The 12,806-nt window shown below is 40.9% G+C and overlaps 1 protein-coding gene across 2 annotated transcripts in view; it reads right to left on the bottom strand.

Moving 5' to 3' along the window:
• Positions 1-12,806, bottom strand: part of zgc:153184 (uncharacterized protein LOC751652 homolog) — a 103,009-nt gene that overhangs the window by 68,445 nt on the left and 21,758 nt on the right. The window lies entirely within an intron of this gene.

The raw sequence follows: 12,806 nt of genomic DNA, 5'->3' as shown, positions 1-12,806 counted from the left end.
TACTACAGTATCTTTAGTTCAGTATCATTACTACAGTATCATTACTACAGTATCTTTACTACAGTATCTTTAGTTCAGTATCATTACTACAGTATCATTATTACAGTATCTTTAGTTCAGTATCATTACTACAGTATCATTACTACAGTATCTTTAGTTCAGTATCATTACTACAGTAGCTTTACTACAGTATCATTACTACAGTATCTTTACTACAGTATCTTTACTACAGTATCATTGCGATAGTATCTTGACTACAGTATCTTTAATACAGTATCTTTACTACAGTATCTTTACTACAGTATCATTGCTACAGTATCTTTACTACAGTATCTTTACTACAGTATACTTAGTTCAGTATCATTACTACAGTATATTTACTACAGTATCATTACTACAGTATCATTACTACAGTATCTTTACTACAGTATCTTTACTACAGTATCATTGCTACAGTATCTTTACTACAGTATATTTAGTTCAGTAACATTACTGCAGTATCTTTACTACAGTATCATTACTACAGTATCTTTACTACAGTATCTTTACTACAGTATCATTACTACAGAAGCTTTACTACAGTATCATTACTAAAGTATCTTTACTAAAGTATATTTACTACAGTATCATTACTACAGTATCTTTACTACAGTATCATTACTACAGTATCTTTACTACAGTATATTTAGTTCAGTATCATTACTACAGTATCTTTACTACAGTATCTTTGCTACAGTATCATTGCTACAGTATCATTACTACAGTATCATTACTACAGTATCTTTACTACAGTATATTTACTACAGTATCATTACAACAGTATCATTACTACAGTATCATTACTACAGTATCTTTACTACAGTATCTTTACTACAGTATCATTGCTACAGTATCTTTACTACAGTATATTTAGTTCAGTATCATTACTGCAGTATCTTTACTACAGTATCATTACTACAGTATCTTTACTACAGTATCTTTACTACAGTATCATTACTACAGTATCATGACTGCAGTATCATTACTACAGTATCATTACTACAGTATCTTTACTACAGAATCATTACTACAGTATCATTACTGCAGTATCATTACTGCAGTATCTTTACTACAGTATCATTACTACAGTATCATTACTGCAGTATCATTACTGCAGTATCATTACTGCAGTATCTTTACTACAGTATCTTTACTACAGTATCTTTACTACAGTATCATTACTACAGTATCTTTACTACAGTATCTTTACTACAGTATCATTACTGCAGTATCTTTACTACAGTATCTTTACTACAGTATCTTTACTACAGTATCATTACTACAGTACCATTACTGCAGTATCTTTACTACAGTATCTTTACTACAGTATCTTTACTGCAGTATCATTACTGCAGTATCATTACTGCAGTATCTTTACTACAGTATCTTTACTACAGTATACTTAGTTCAGTATCATTACTACAGTATCTTTACTACAGTATCTTTACTACAGTATCTTTACTACAGTATCATTACTGCAGTATCTTTACTACAGTATCTTTACTACAGTATCATTACTACAGTATCATTACTGCAGTATCTTTACTACAGTATCTTTACTACAGTATCTTTACTACAGTATCTTTACTACAGTATCATTACTGCAGTATCATTACTACAGTATACTTAGTTCAGTATCATTACTGCAGTATCATTACTGCAGTATCTTTACTACAGTATCTTTAATACAGTATCATTACTACAGTATCATTACTGCAGTATCTTTACTACAGTATCTTTACTACAGTATCATTACTACAGTATCTTTACTACAGTATCTTTACTACAGTATCTTTACTACAGTATCATTACTACAGTATCATTACTACAGTATCATTACTGCAGTATCTTTACTACAGTATCTTTACTACAGTATCTTTACTACAGTATCTTTACTACAGTATCTTTACTACAGTATCATTACTGCAGTATCATTACTGCAGTATCTTTACTACAGTATCTGTACTACAGTATACTTAGTTCAGTATCATTACTACAGTATCTTTACTACAGTATCATTACTGCAGTATCTTTACTACAGTATCTTTACTACAGTATCTTTACTACAGTATCTTTACTACAGTATCATTACTACAGTATCGTTACTACAGTATCGTTACTACAGTATCATTACTACAGTATCTTTACTACAGTATCTTTACTACAGTATCATTACTACAGTATCATTACTACAGTATCTTTACTACAGTATCTTTACTACAGTATCTTTACTACAGTATCTTTACTACAGTATCTTTACTACAGTATCATTACTACAGTATCATTACTACAGTATCTTTAGTTCAGTATCATTACTACAGTATCATTACTACAGTATCATTACTGCAGTATCATTACTACAGTATCATTACTACAGTATCATTACTACAGTATCTTTAGTTCAGTATCATTACTACAGTATCATTACTACAGTATCATTACTACAGTATCTTTAGTTCAGTATCATTACTACAGTATCTTTACTACAGTATCATTACTGCAGTATCTTTACTACAGTATCTTTACTACAGTATCTTTACTACAGTATCATTACTACAGTATCGTTACTACAGTATCGTTACTACAGTATCTTTACTACAGTATCATTACTACAGTATCATTACTACAGTATCTTTACTACAGTATCATTACTACAGTATCATTACTACAGTATCATTACTACAGTATCATTACTACAGTATCTTTAGTTCAGTATCATTACTACAGTATCATTACTACAGTATCATTACTGCAGTATCATTACTACAGTATCATTACTACAGTATCATTACTACAGTATCTTTAGTTCAGTATCATTACTACAGTATCATTACTACAGTATCTTTACTACAGTATCTTTACTACAGTATCATTACTACAGTATCTTTAGTTCAGTATCATTACTACAGTATCTTTAGTTCAGTATCATTACTACAGTATCTTTACTACAGTATCATTACTGCAGTATCTTTACTACAGTATCTTTACTACAGTATCTTTACTACAGTATCATTACTACAGTATCGTTACTACAGTATCGTTACTACAGTATCATTACTACAGTATCTTTACTACAGTATCATTACTACAGTATCATTACTACAGTATCTTTACTACAGTATCATTACTACAGTATCATTACTACAGTATCTTTACTACAGTATCATTACTACAGTATCATTACTACAGTATCTTTAGTTCAGTATCATTACTACAGTATCATTACTACAGTATCATTACTGCAGTATCATTACTGCAGTATCATTACTACAGTATCTTTACTACAGTATCTTTACTACAGTATCATTACTACAGTATCTTTAGTTCAGTATCATTACTACAGTATCTTTAGTTCAGTATCATTACTACAGTATCTTTACTACAGTATCATTACTGCAGTATCTTTACTACAGTATCTTTACTACAGTATATTTACTACAGTATCTTTACTACAGTATCATTACTACAGTATCGTTACTACAGTATCGTTACTACAGTATCATTACTACAGTATCTTTACTACAGTATCATTACTACAGTATCATTACTACAGTATCTTTACTACAGTATCATTACTACAGTATCTTTACTACAGTATCTTTACTACAGTATCATTACTACAGTATCATTACTACAGTATCTTTAGTTCAGTATCATTACTACAGTATCATTACTACAGTATCATTACTGCAGTATCATTACTGCAGTATCATTACTACAGTATCATTACTACAGTATCATTACTACAGTATCATTACTACAGTATCTTTAGTTCAGTATCATTACTACAGTATCATTACTACAGTATCATTACTACAGTATCTTTACTACAGTATCTTTACTACAGTATCTTTACTACAGTATCTTTACTACAGTATCATTACTACAGTATCTTTAGTTCAGTATCATTACTACAGTATCTTTAGTTCAGTATCATTACTACAGTATCTTTACTACAGTATCATTACTGCAGTATCTTTACTACAGTATCTTTACTACAGTATCTTTACTACAGTATCATTACTGCAGTATCTTTACTACAGTATCTTTACTACAGTATCATTACTACAGTACTACAGTATCGTTACTACAGTATCATTACTACAGTATATTTACTACAGTATCATTACTACAGTATCATTACTACAGTATCTTTACTACAGTATCAATACTACAGTATCATTACTACAGTATCATTACTACAGTATCATTACTACAGTATCTTTAGTTCAGTATCATTACTACAGTATCATTACTACAGTATCATTACTACAGTATCATTACTACAGTATCTTTAGTTCAGTATCATTACTACAGTATCATTACTACAGTATCATTACTACAGTATACTTAGTTCAGTATCATTACTACAGTATCTTTACTACAGTATCATTACTACAGTATCTTTACTACAGTATCTTTACTACAGTATCATTACTACAGTATCTTTACTACAGTATCTTTACTACAGTATCATTACTACAGTATCATTACTGCAGTATCTTTACTACAGTATCTTTACTACAGTATCATTACTACAGTATCATTACTGCAGTATCTTTACTACAGTATCTTTACTACAGTATCTTTACTACAGTATCTTTACTACAGTATCATTACTGCAGTATCATTACTGCAGTATCTTTACTACAGTATCTTTACTACAGTATACTTAGTTCAGTATCATTACTACAGTATCTTTACTACAGTATCATTACTGCAGTATCTTTACTACAGTATCTTTAATACAGTATCTTTACTGCAGTATCATTACTGCAGTATCATTACTGCAGTATCTTTACTACAGTATACTTAGTTCAGTATCATTACTACAGTATCTTTACTACAGTATCATTACTGCAGTATCTTTACTACAGTATCTTTAATACAGTATCTTTACTACAGTATCATTACTGCAGTATCTTTACTACAGTATCTTTACTACAGTATCTTTACTACAGTATCTTTACTACAGTATCATTACTACAGTATCATTACTACAGTATCTTTACTACAGTATCATTACTACAGTATCATTACTGCAGTATCTTTACTACAGTATCTTTACTACAGTATCTTTACTGCAGTATCATTACTGCAGTATCTTTACTACAGTATCTTTACTACAGTATACTTAGTTCAGTATCATTACTACAGTATCTTTACTACAGTATCATTACTGCAGTATCTTTACTACAGTATCTTTACTACAGTATCTTTACTACAGTATCATTACTGCAGTATCTTTACTACAGTATCTTTACTACAGTATCATTACTACAGTACTACAGTATCGTTACTACAGTATCATTACTACAGTATCTTTACTACAGTATCATTACTACAGTATCATTACTACAGTATCTTTACTACAGTATCAATACTACAGTATCATTACTACATTATCATTACTACAGTATCATTACTACAGTATCTTTAGTTCAGTATCATTACTACAGTATCATTACTACAGTATCATTACTACAGTATCATTACTACAGTATCATTACTACAGTATCTTTAGTTCAGTATCATTACTACAGTATCATTACTACAGTATCATTACTACAGTATCATTACTACAGTATCTTTAGTTCAGTATCTTTAGTTCAGTATCTTTAGTTCAGTATCATTACTACAGTATCATTACTACAGTATCATTACTACAGTATCATTACTACAGTATCTTTACTACAGTATCATTACTACAGTATCATTACTACAGTATCTTTACTACAGTATCTTTACTACAGTATCATTACTACAGTATCTTTACTACAGTATCTTTACTACAGTATCATTACTACATTATCATTACTACAGTATCATTACTACAGTATCATTACTACAGTATCATTACTACAGTATCTTTACTACAGTATCATTACTACAGTATCTTTACTACAGTATCATTACTACAGTATCATTACTACAGTATCATTACTACAGTATCAATACTACAGTATCATTACTACAGTATCATTACTACAGTATCTTTACTACAGTATCATTACTACAGTATCTTTACTACAGTATCATTACTACAGTATCATTACTACAGTATCTTTACTACAGTATCTTTACTACAGTATCATTACTACAGTATCATTACTACAGTATCATTACTACAGTATCATTACTACAGTATCTTTACTACAGTATCATTACTACAGTATCATTACTACAGTATCATTACTACAGTATCTTTACTACAGTATCTTTACTACAGTATCTTTACTACAGTATCATTACTGCAGTATCATTACTGCAGTATCTTTACTACAGTATCATTACTACAGTATCTTTACTACAGTATCTTTACTACAGTATCATTACTACAGTATCTTTACTACAGTATCATTACTACAGTATCATTACTACAGTATCATTACTACAGTATCATTACTACAGTATCATTACTGCAGTATCATTACTACAGTAGTAGGAAAACATGAGGGTGTTTTTGGATTGGCCTTCCTCTTTCCTCTCTCTGAATATCTCACTTTTCCACGACATTCATTCACAGGTTGCTTGTTTGTCTGACACGTGAGTGAGTGAGTGAGTGAGTGAGTGAGTGAGTGAGTGAGTGAGTGAGTGAGTGATCCACCTCTACGCAGACGACACCATTCTGAATACTTCTGGCCCTTCTTTGGACACTGTGTTAACTAACCTCCAGACGAGCTTCAATGCCGTACAGCTCTCCTTCCGTGGCCTCCAACTGCTCTTAAATACAAGTAAAACTAAATGCATGCTCTTCAACTGATCGCTGCCCGCACCCGCCCGACCAGCATCACTACTCTGGACGGCTCTGACTTAGAATATGTGTACAACTACAAATACCTAGGTGTCTGGTTGGACTGTAAACTCTCCTTCCAGACTCACATTAATCATCTCCAATCCAAAATGAAATTTAGAATGGGCTTACTATTTTGCAACAAAGCTTCCTTCACTCATGCTGCCAAAGATACCCTCGTAAAACTGACTATTCTACCGATACTCGACTTTGGCGATGTCATTTACAAAATAGCCTCCAACACCCTACTCAACAAACTGGATGCAGTCTATCACAGTGCCATGCGTTTTGTCACCAAAGCCTCATATACTACCCACCACTGCGAACTGTACGCTCTCGTTGGCTGGCCCTCCCTTTATATTCGTCGCCAAACCGGGGCGGCAGGGTAGCCTAGTGGTTAGAGCGTTGGACTAGTAACTGGAAGGTTGCGAGTTCAAACCCCCGAGCTGACAAGGTACAAAATCTGTCGTTCTGCCCCTGAACAGGCAGTTAACCCACTGTTCCCAGGCAGTCATTGAAAATAAGAATGTGTTCTTAACTGACTTGCCTGGTTAAATAAAGGTAAAAAAATAAAATAAAATAAAAAACCACTGGCTCCAGGTCATATATAAGTCTTTGCTAGGTAAAGCCCCGCCTTATCTCAGTTCTCAGGCTATTCCTCCTTTGGCCGCCTTTCCTTCCAGTTCTCTGCTGCCAATGACTGGAACGAACACTAACTTGAAACATCAGCTGTCAGAACAGCTTACACCTGTACACAGCCCATCTGTAAATAGCCCATCTGTAAATAGCCCATCTGTAAATAGCCCATCTGTAAATAGCCCATCTGTAAATAGCCCATCCAACTTCCTCATCCCCATATTGTTATTTAGTTGCTCTTTTGCACCCCAGTATCTTTACTTGCACATCATCTGTACATCTATTCACTCCAGTGTTAATTGCTAAATTGTAATTATTTCGCCTCTATGGCCTATTTATTGCCTTACCTCCCTAATCTTACTACATTTTCACACACTGTACATAGATTTTTCTATTGTGTTATTGACTGTATGTTTGTTTATTCCATGTGTAACTCTGTGTTGTTGTTTGTGTCACACTGCTTTGCTTTATCTTGGCCAGGTCACAGTTGTAAATGAGAACTTGTTCTCAACTGGCCTACCTGGTTAAATAAAGGTGAAATAAAAAATAATAAAACATTTTTTTTTAAATAAAATAAAAAAATATATATATATCAAAAAATAGCGCACTACTTTGACCACTCCCTCACCCCATACGCACGATCCCTCCATACGCTCGCTCCCTCACCCTATACGCTCGCTCCCTCACCCTATACGCTCGCTCCCTCACCCCATACGCTCCCTCACCCCATACGCTCCCTCACCCCAGACGCACGCTCCCTCACCCCATACGCTCCCTCACCCCATACGCTCCCTCCCTCACCCCATACGCTCCCTCCCTCACCCCATACGCTCCCTCACCCCATACGCTCCCTCCCTCACCCTATACGCTCGCTCCCTCACCCCATACGCACGCTCCCTCACCCTATACGCTCGCTCCCTCACCCCATACGCTCGCTCACTCACCCCATACGCTCCCTCACCCCATACGCTCGCTCACTCACCCCATAAGCTCGTACACTCACCCCATAAGCTCGCTCACTCACCCCATACGCTCCCTCACCCCATACGCTCCCTCACCCAATCGCTCGCTCCCTCACCCCATACGCTCCCTCACTCACCCCATACGCTCCCTCACCCCATACGCTCCCTCACCCACCGCTCGCTCCCTCACCCCATACGCTCGCTCACTCACCCCATCAGCTCCCTCACTCACCACATACGCTCCCTCACTCACCCCATACGCTCACTCAACCCATCAGCTCCCTCACTCACCCCATCAGCTCCCTCGCTCACCCCATACGCTCCCTCACCCCATACGCTCCCTCACCCCATACGCTCCCTCATCCCATACGCTCCCTCATCCCATACGCTCCCTCATCCCATACGCTTGCTCACTCAACCCATACGCTCCCTCACCCCATACGCTCCCTCACCCAATCGCTCGCTCCCTCACCCCATACGCTCGCTCACTCACCCCATCAGCTCCCTCGCTCACCCCATACGCTCCCTCACCCCATACGCTCCCTCACCCCATACGCTCCCTCACCCCATACGCTCCCTCATCCCATACGCTCCCTCATCCCATACGCTCCCTCACCCCATCGCTCGCTCCCTCACCCTATACGCTCGCTCCCTCACCCCATACGCTCGCTCCCTCACCCCATACGCTCCCTCCCTCACCCCATAAGCTCCCTCCCTCACCCCATAAGCTCGCTCACTCACCCCATAAGCTCGTACACTCACCCCATAAGCTCGCTCACTCACCCCATATGCTCCCTCACCCCATACGCTCCCTCACCCAATCGCTCGCTCCCTCACCCCATACGCTCCCTCACTCACCCCATCAGCTCCCTAACTCACCACATACGCTCCCTCACTCACCCCATACGCTCCCTCACCCCATACGCTCCCTCACTCACCCCATACGCTCCCTCACCCCATACGCTCCCTCACCCAATCGCTCGCTCCCTCACCCCATACGCTCGCTCACTCACCCCATCAGCTCCCTCACTCACCACATACGCTCCCTCACTCACCCCATACGCTCACTCACCCCATACGCTCCCTCATCCCATACGCTCCCTCATCCCATACGCTCCCTCATCCCATACGTTCACTAATCCCATACGCTCCCTCATCCCATAAGTTCACTCATCCAATACGCTCCCTCATCCAATACGCTCCCTCATCCAATACGCTCCCTCATCCAATACGCTCCCTCATCCAATACGCTCCCTCATCCAATACGCTCCCTCATCCAATACGCTCCCTCATCCAATACGCTCCCTCATCCAATACGCTCCCTCATCTAATACGCTCCCTCATCCAATACGCTCCCTCATCTAATACGCTCCCTCATCTAATACGCTCCCTCATCCAATACGCTCCCTCATCCAATACGCTCCCTCATCTAATACGCTCCTCATCTAATACGCTCGCTCATCTAATACGCTCCCTCATCCAATACGCTCCCCATCATCATCCAATACGCTCCCTCATCCAATACGCTCCCTCATCCAATACGCTCCCTCATCCAATACGCTCCCTCATCCAATACGCTCCCTCATCTAATACGCTCCCTCATCTAATACGCTCCCTCATCCAATACGCTCCCTCATCCAATACGCTCCCTCATCCAATACGCTCCCTCATCTAATACGCTCGCTCATCTAATACGCTCCCTCATCTAATACGCTCCCTCATCTAATACGCTCGCTCATCTAATACGCTCCCTCATCCAATACGCTCCCTCATCCAATACGCTCCCTCATCCAATACGCTCCCTCATCCAATACGCTCCCTCATCCAATACGCTCCCTCATCCAATACGCTCCCTCATCTAATACGCTCCCTCATCCAATACGCTCCCTCATCCAATACGCTCCCTCATCCAATACGCTCCCTCATCCAATACGCTCCCTCATCCAATACGCTCCCTCATCTAATACGCTCGCTCATCTAATACGCTCCCTCATCTAATACGCTCCCTCATCTAATACGCTCCCTCATCTAATACGCTCCCTCATCTAATACGCTCCCTCATCCAATACGCTCCCTCATCTAATACGCTCCCTCATCTAATACGCTCCCTCATCCAATACGCTCCCTCATCCAATACGCTCCCTCATCTAATACGCTCCCTCATCTAATACGCTCGCTCATCTAATACGCTCCCTCATCCAATACGCTCCCTCATCCAATACGCTCCCTCATCCAATACGCTCCCTCATCCAATACGCTCCCTCATCCAATACGCTCCCTCATCCAATACGCTCCCTCATCTAATACGCTCCCTCATCTAATACGCTCCCTCATCTAATACGCTCCCTCATCCAATACGCTCCCTCATCTAATACGCTCCCTCATCTAATACGCTCCCTCATCTAATACGCTCCCTCATCTAATACGCTCCCTCATCTAATACGCTCCCTCATCTAATACGCTCCCTCATCTAATACGCTCCCTCATCTAATACGCTCCCTCATCTAATACGCTCCCTCATCTAATACGCTCCCTCATCTAATACGCTCCCTCATCCAATACGCTCCCTCATCCAATACGCTCGCTCTCTCCAGTTATACTGTGTTCCTCGAAGAAGCTTCACACATTACAAGCCTTATGAGTCCACAGACACACACACACACACACACACACACACACACACACACACACACACACACACACACACACACACACACACACACACACACACACACACACACACACACACACACACACACACACACACACACACACACACACTCAAACACACACACACACACACACACACACACACAATACACTCTCAAACACACTCTCAACACACAAATACACTCTCAAACACACTCTCAAACACACACACACACACACACACACACACACACACACACACACACACACACACACACACACACACACACACACACACACACATACACAAATACACTCTCAAACACACACACACACACACAGTATTTCCCGTCCTTCAGTGTACTGGTGATGGCCAGAGGTCCCACTTGTTAAAAGGACTGTGTGACCTTGTGATGTTCTCTGTCTTTTCCCACAGGAGTTCTCCTCCCATTTTAGTGCCCAGGCTGTAAATAGTTACTAACTATTCCTGCTGATGCCCCCCCCCTCTCTCTCTCCCCTGTCTCCCTATGCCCCCCTCTCTCTCCCCTGTCTCCCTATGCCCCCCTCTCTCTCCCCTGTCTCCCTATGCCCCCCTCTCTCTCCCCTGTCTCCCTATGCCACCCCTCTCTCTCTCCCCTGTCTCCCTATGCCCCCTCTCTCTCCCTTGTCTCCCTATGCCCCCCCTCTCTCTCCCCTGTCTCCCTATGCCCCCCTCTCTCTCCCCTGTCTCCCTATGCCCCCCCCTCTCTCCCTCTCTCCCTATGCCCCCTCTCTCTCCCCCTGTCTCCCTATGCCCCCCTCTCTCTCCCCTGTCTCCCTATGCCCCCCCTCTCTCTCCCCCTGTCTCCCTATGCCCCCCTCTCTCCCCTGTCTCCCTATGCCCCCACCCCTCTCTCTCCCCTGTCTCCCTATGCCCCCTCTCTCTCCCCTCTCTCCCTATGCCCCCCCTCTCTCCCCCTGTCTCCCTATGCCCCCCCCCTCTCTCTCCCCCTGTCTCCCTATGCCCCCCCCTCTCTCTCTCCCCTGTCTCCCTATGCCCCCCTCTCTCCCTATGCCCCCTCTCTCTCCCCTGTCTCCTATGCCCCCCCTCTCTCTCCCCTGTCTCCCTATGCCTCCCCCTCTCTCTCCCCCTGTCTCCCTCCAGTTTCAACTGTTCTGCCTGCGGCTATGGAACCCTGACCTGTTCACCTGGCCGTGCTGCTGCTCCAGTTTCAACTGTTCTGCCTGCGGCTATGGAACCCTGACCTGTTCACCTGGCCGTGCTACTGCTCCAGTTTCAACTGTTCTGCCTGCGGCTATGGAACCCTGACCTGTTCACCTGGCCGTGCTACTGCTCCAGTTTCAACTGTTCTGCCTGCGGCTATGGAACCCTGACCTGTTCACCTGGCCGTGCTACTGCTCCAGTTTCAACTGTTCTGCCTGCGGCTATGGAACCCTGACCTGTTCACCTGGCCGTGCTACTGCTCCAGTTTCAACTGTTCTGCCTGCGGCTATGGAACCCTGACCTGTTCACCTGGCCGTGCTACCGTGTCCCGGATCTGCTGTTTTCGGCTCTCTCTCTACCGCATCTGCTGTCTTGACCTCTGAATGCTCGGCTATGAAAAGCCAACTGACATTTACTCCTGAGGTGCTGACCCGCTACAACCACTGACTATTATCATCTATGAACGTTTAAACATCTTGAAGAACAATCTGGCCTTAATGGCCATGTACTGTTATAATCTCCA

This window comes from Oncorhynchus keta, chromosome 18, assembly GCF_023373465.1.
Source record: "Oncorhynchus keta strain PuntledgeMale-10-30-2019 chromosome 18, Oket_V2, whole genome shotgun sequence".
NCBI classification, from domain to species: Eukaryota; Metazoa; Chordata; class Actinopteri; order Salmoniformes; family Salmonidae; genus Oncorhynchus; species Oncorhynchus keta.
The sequence above is the reverse complement of the archived record's forward strand: the minus strand, read 5'-3'. Positions and strand labels throughout refer to the sequence as shown.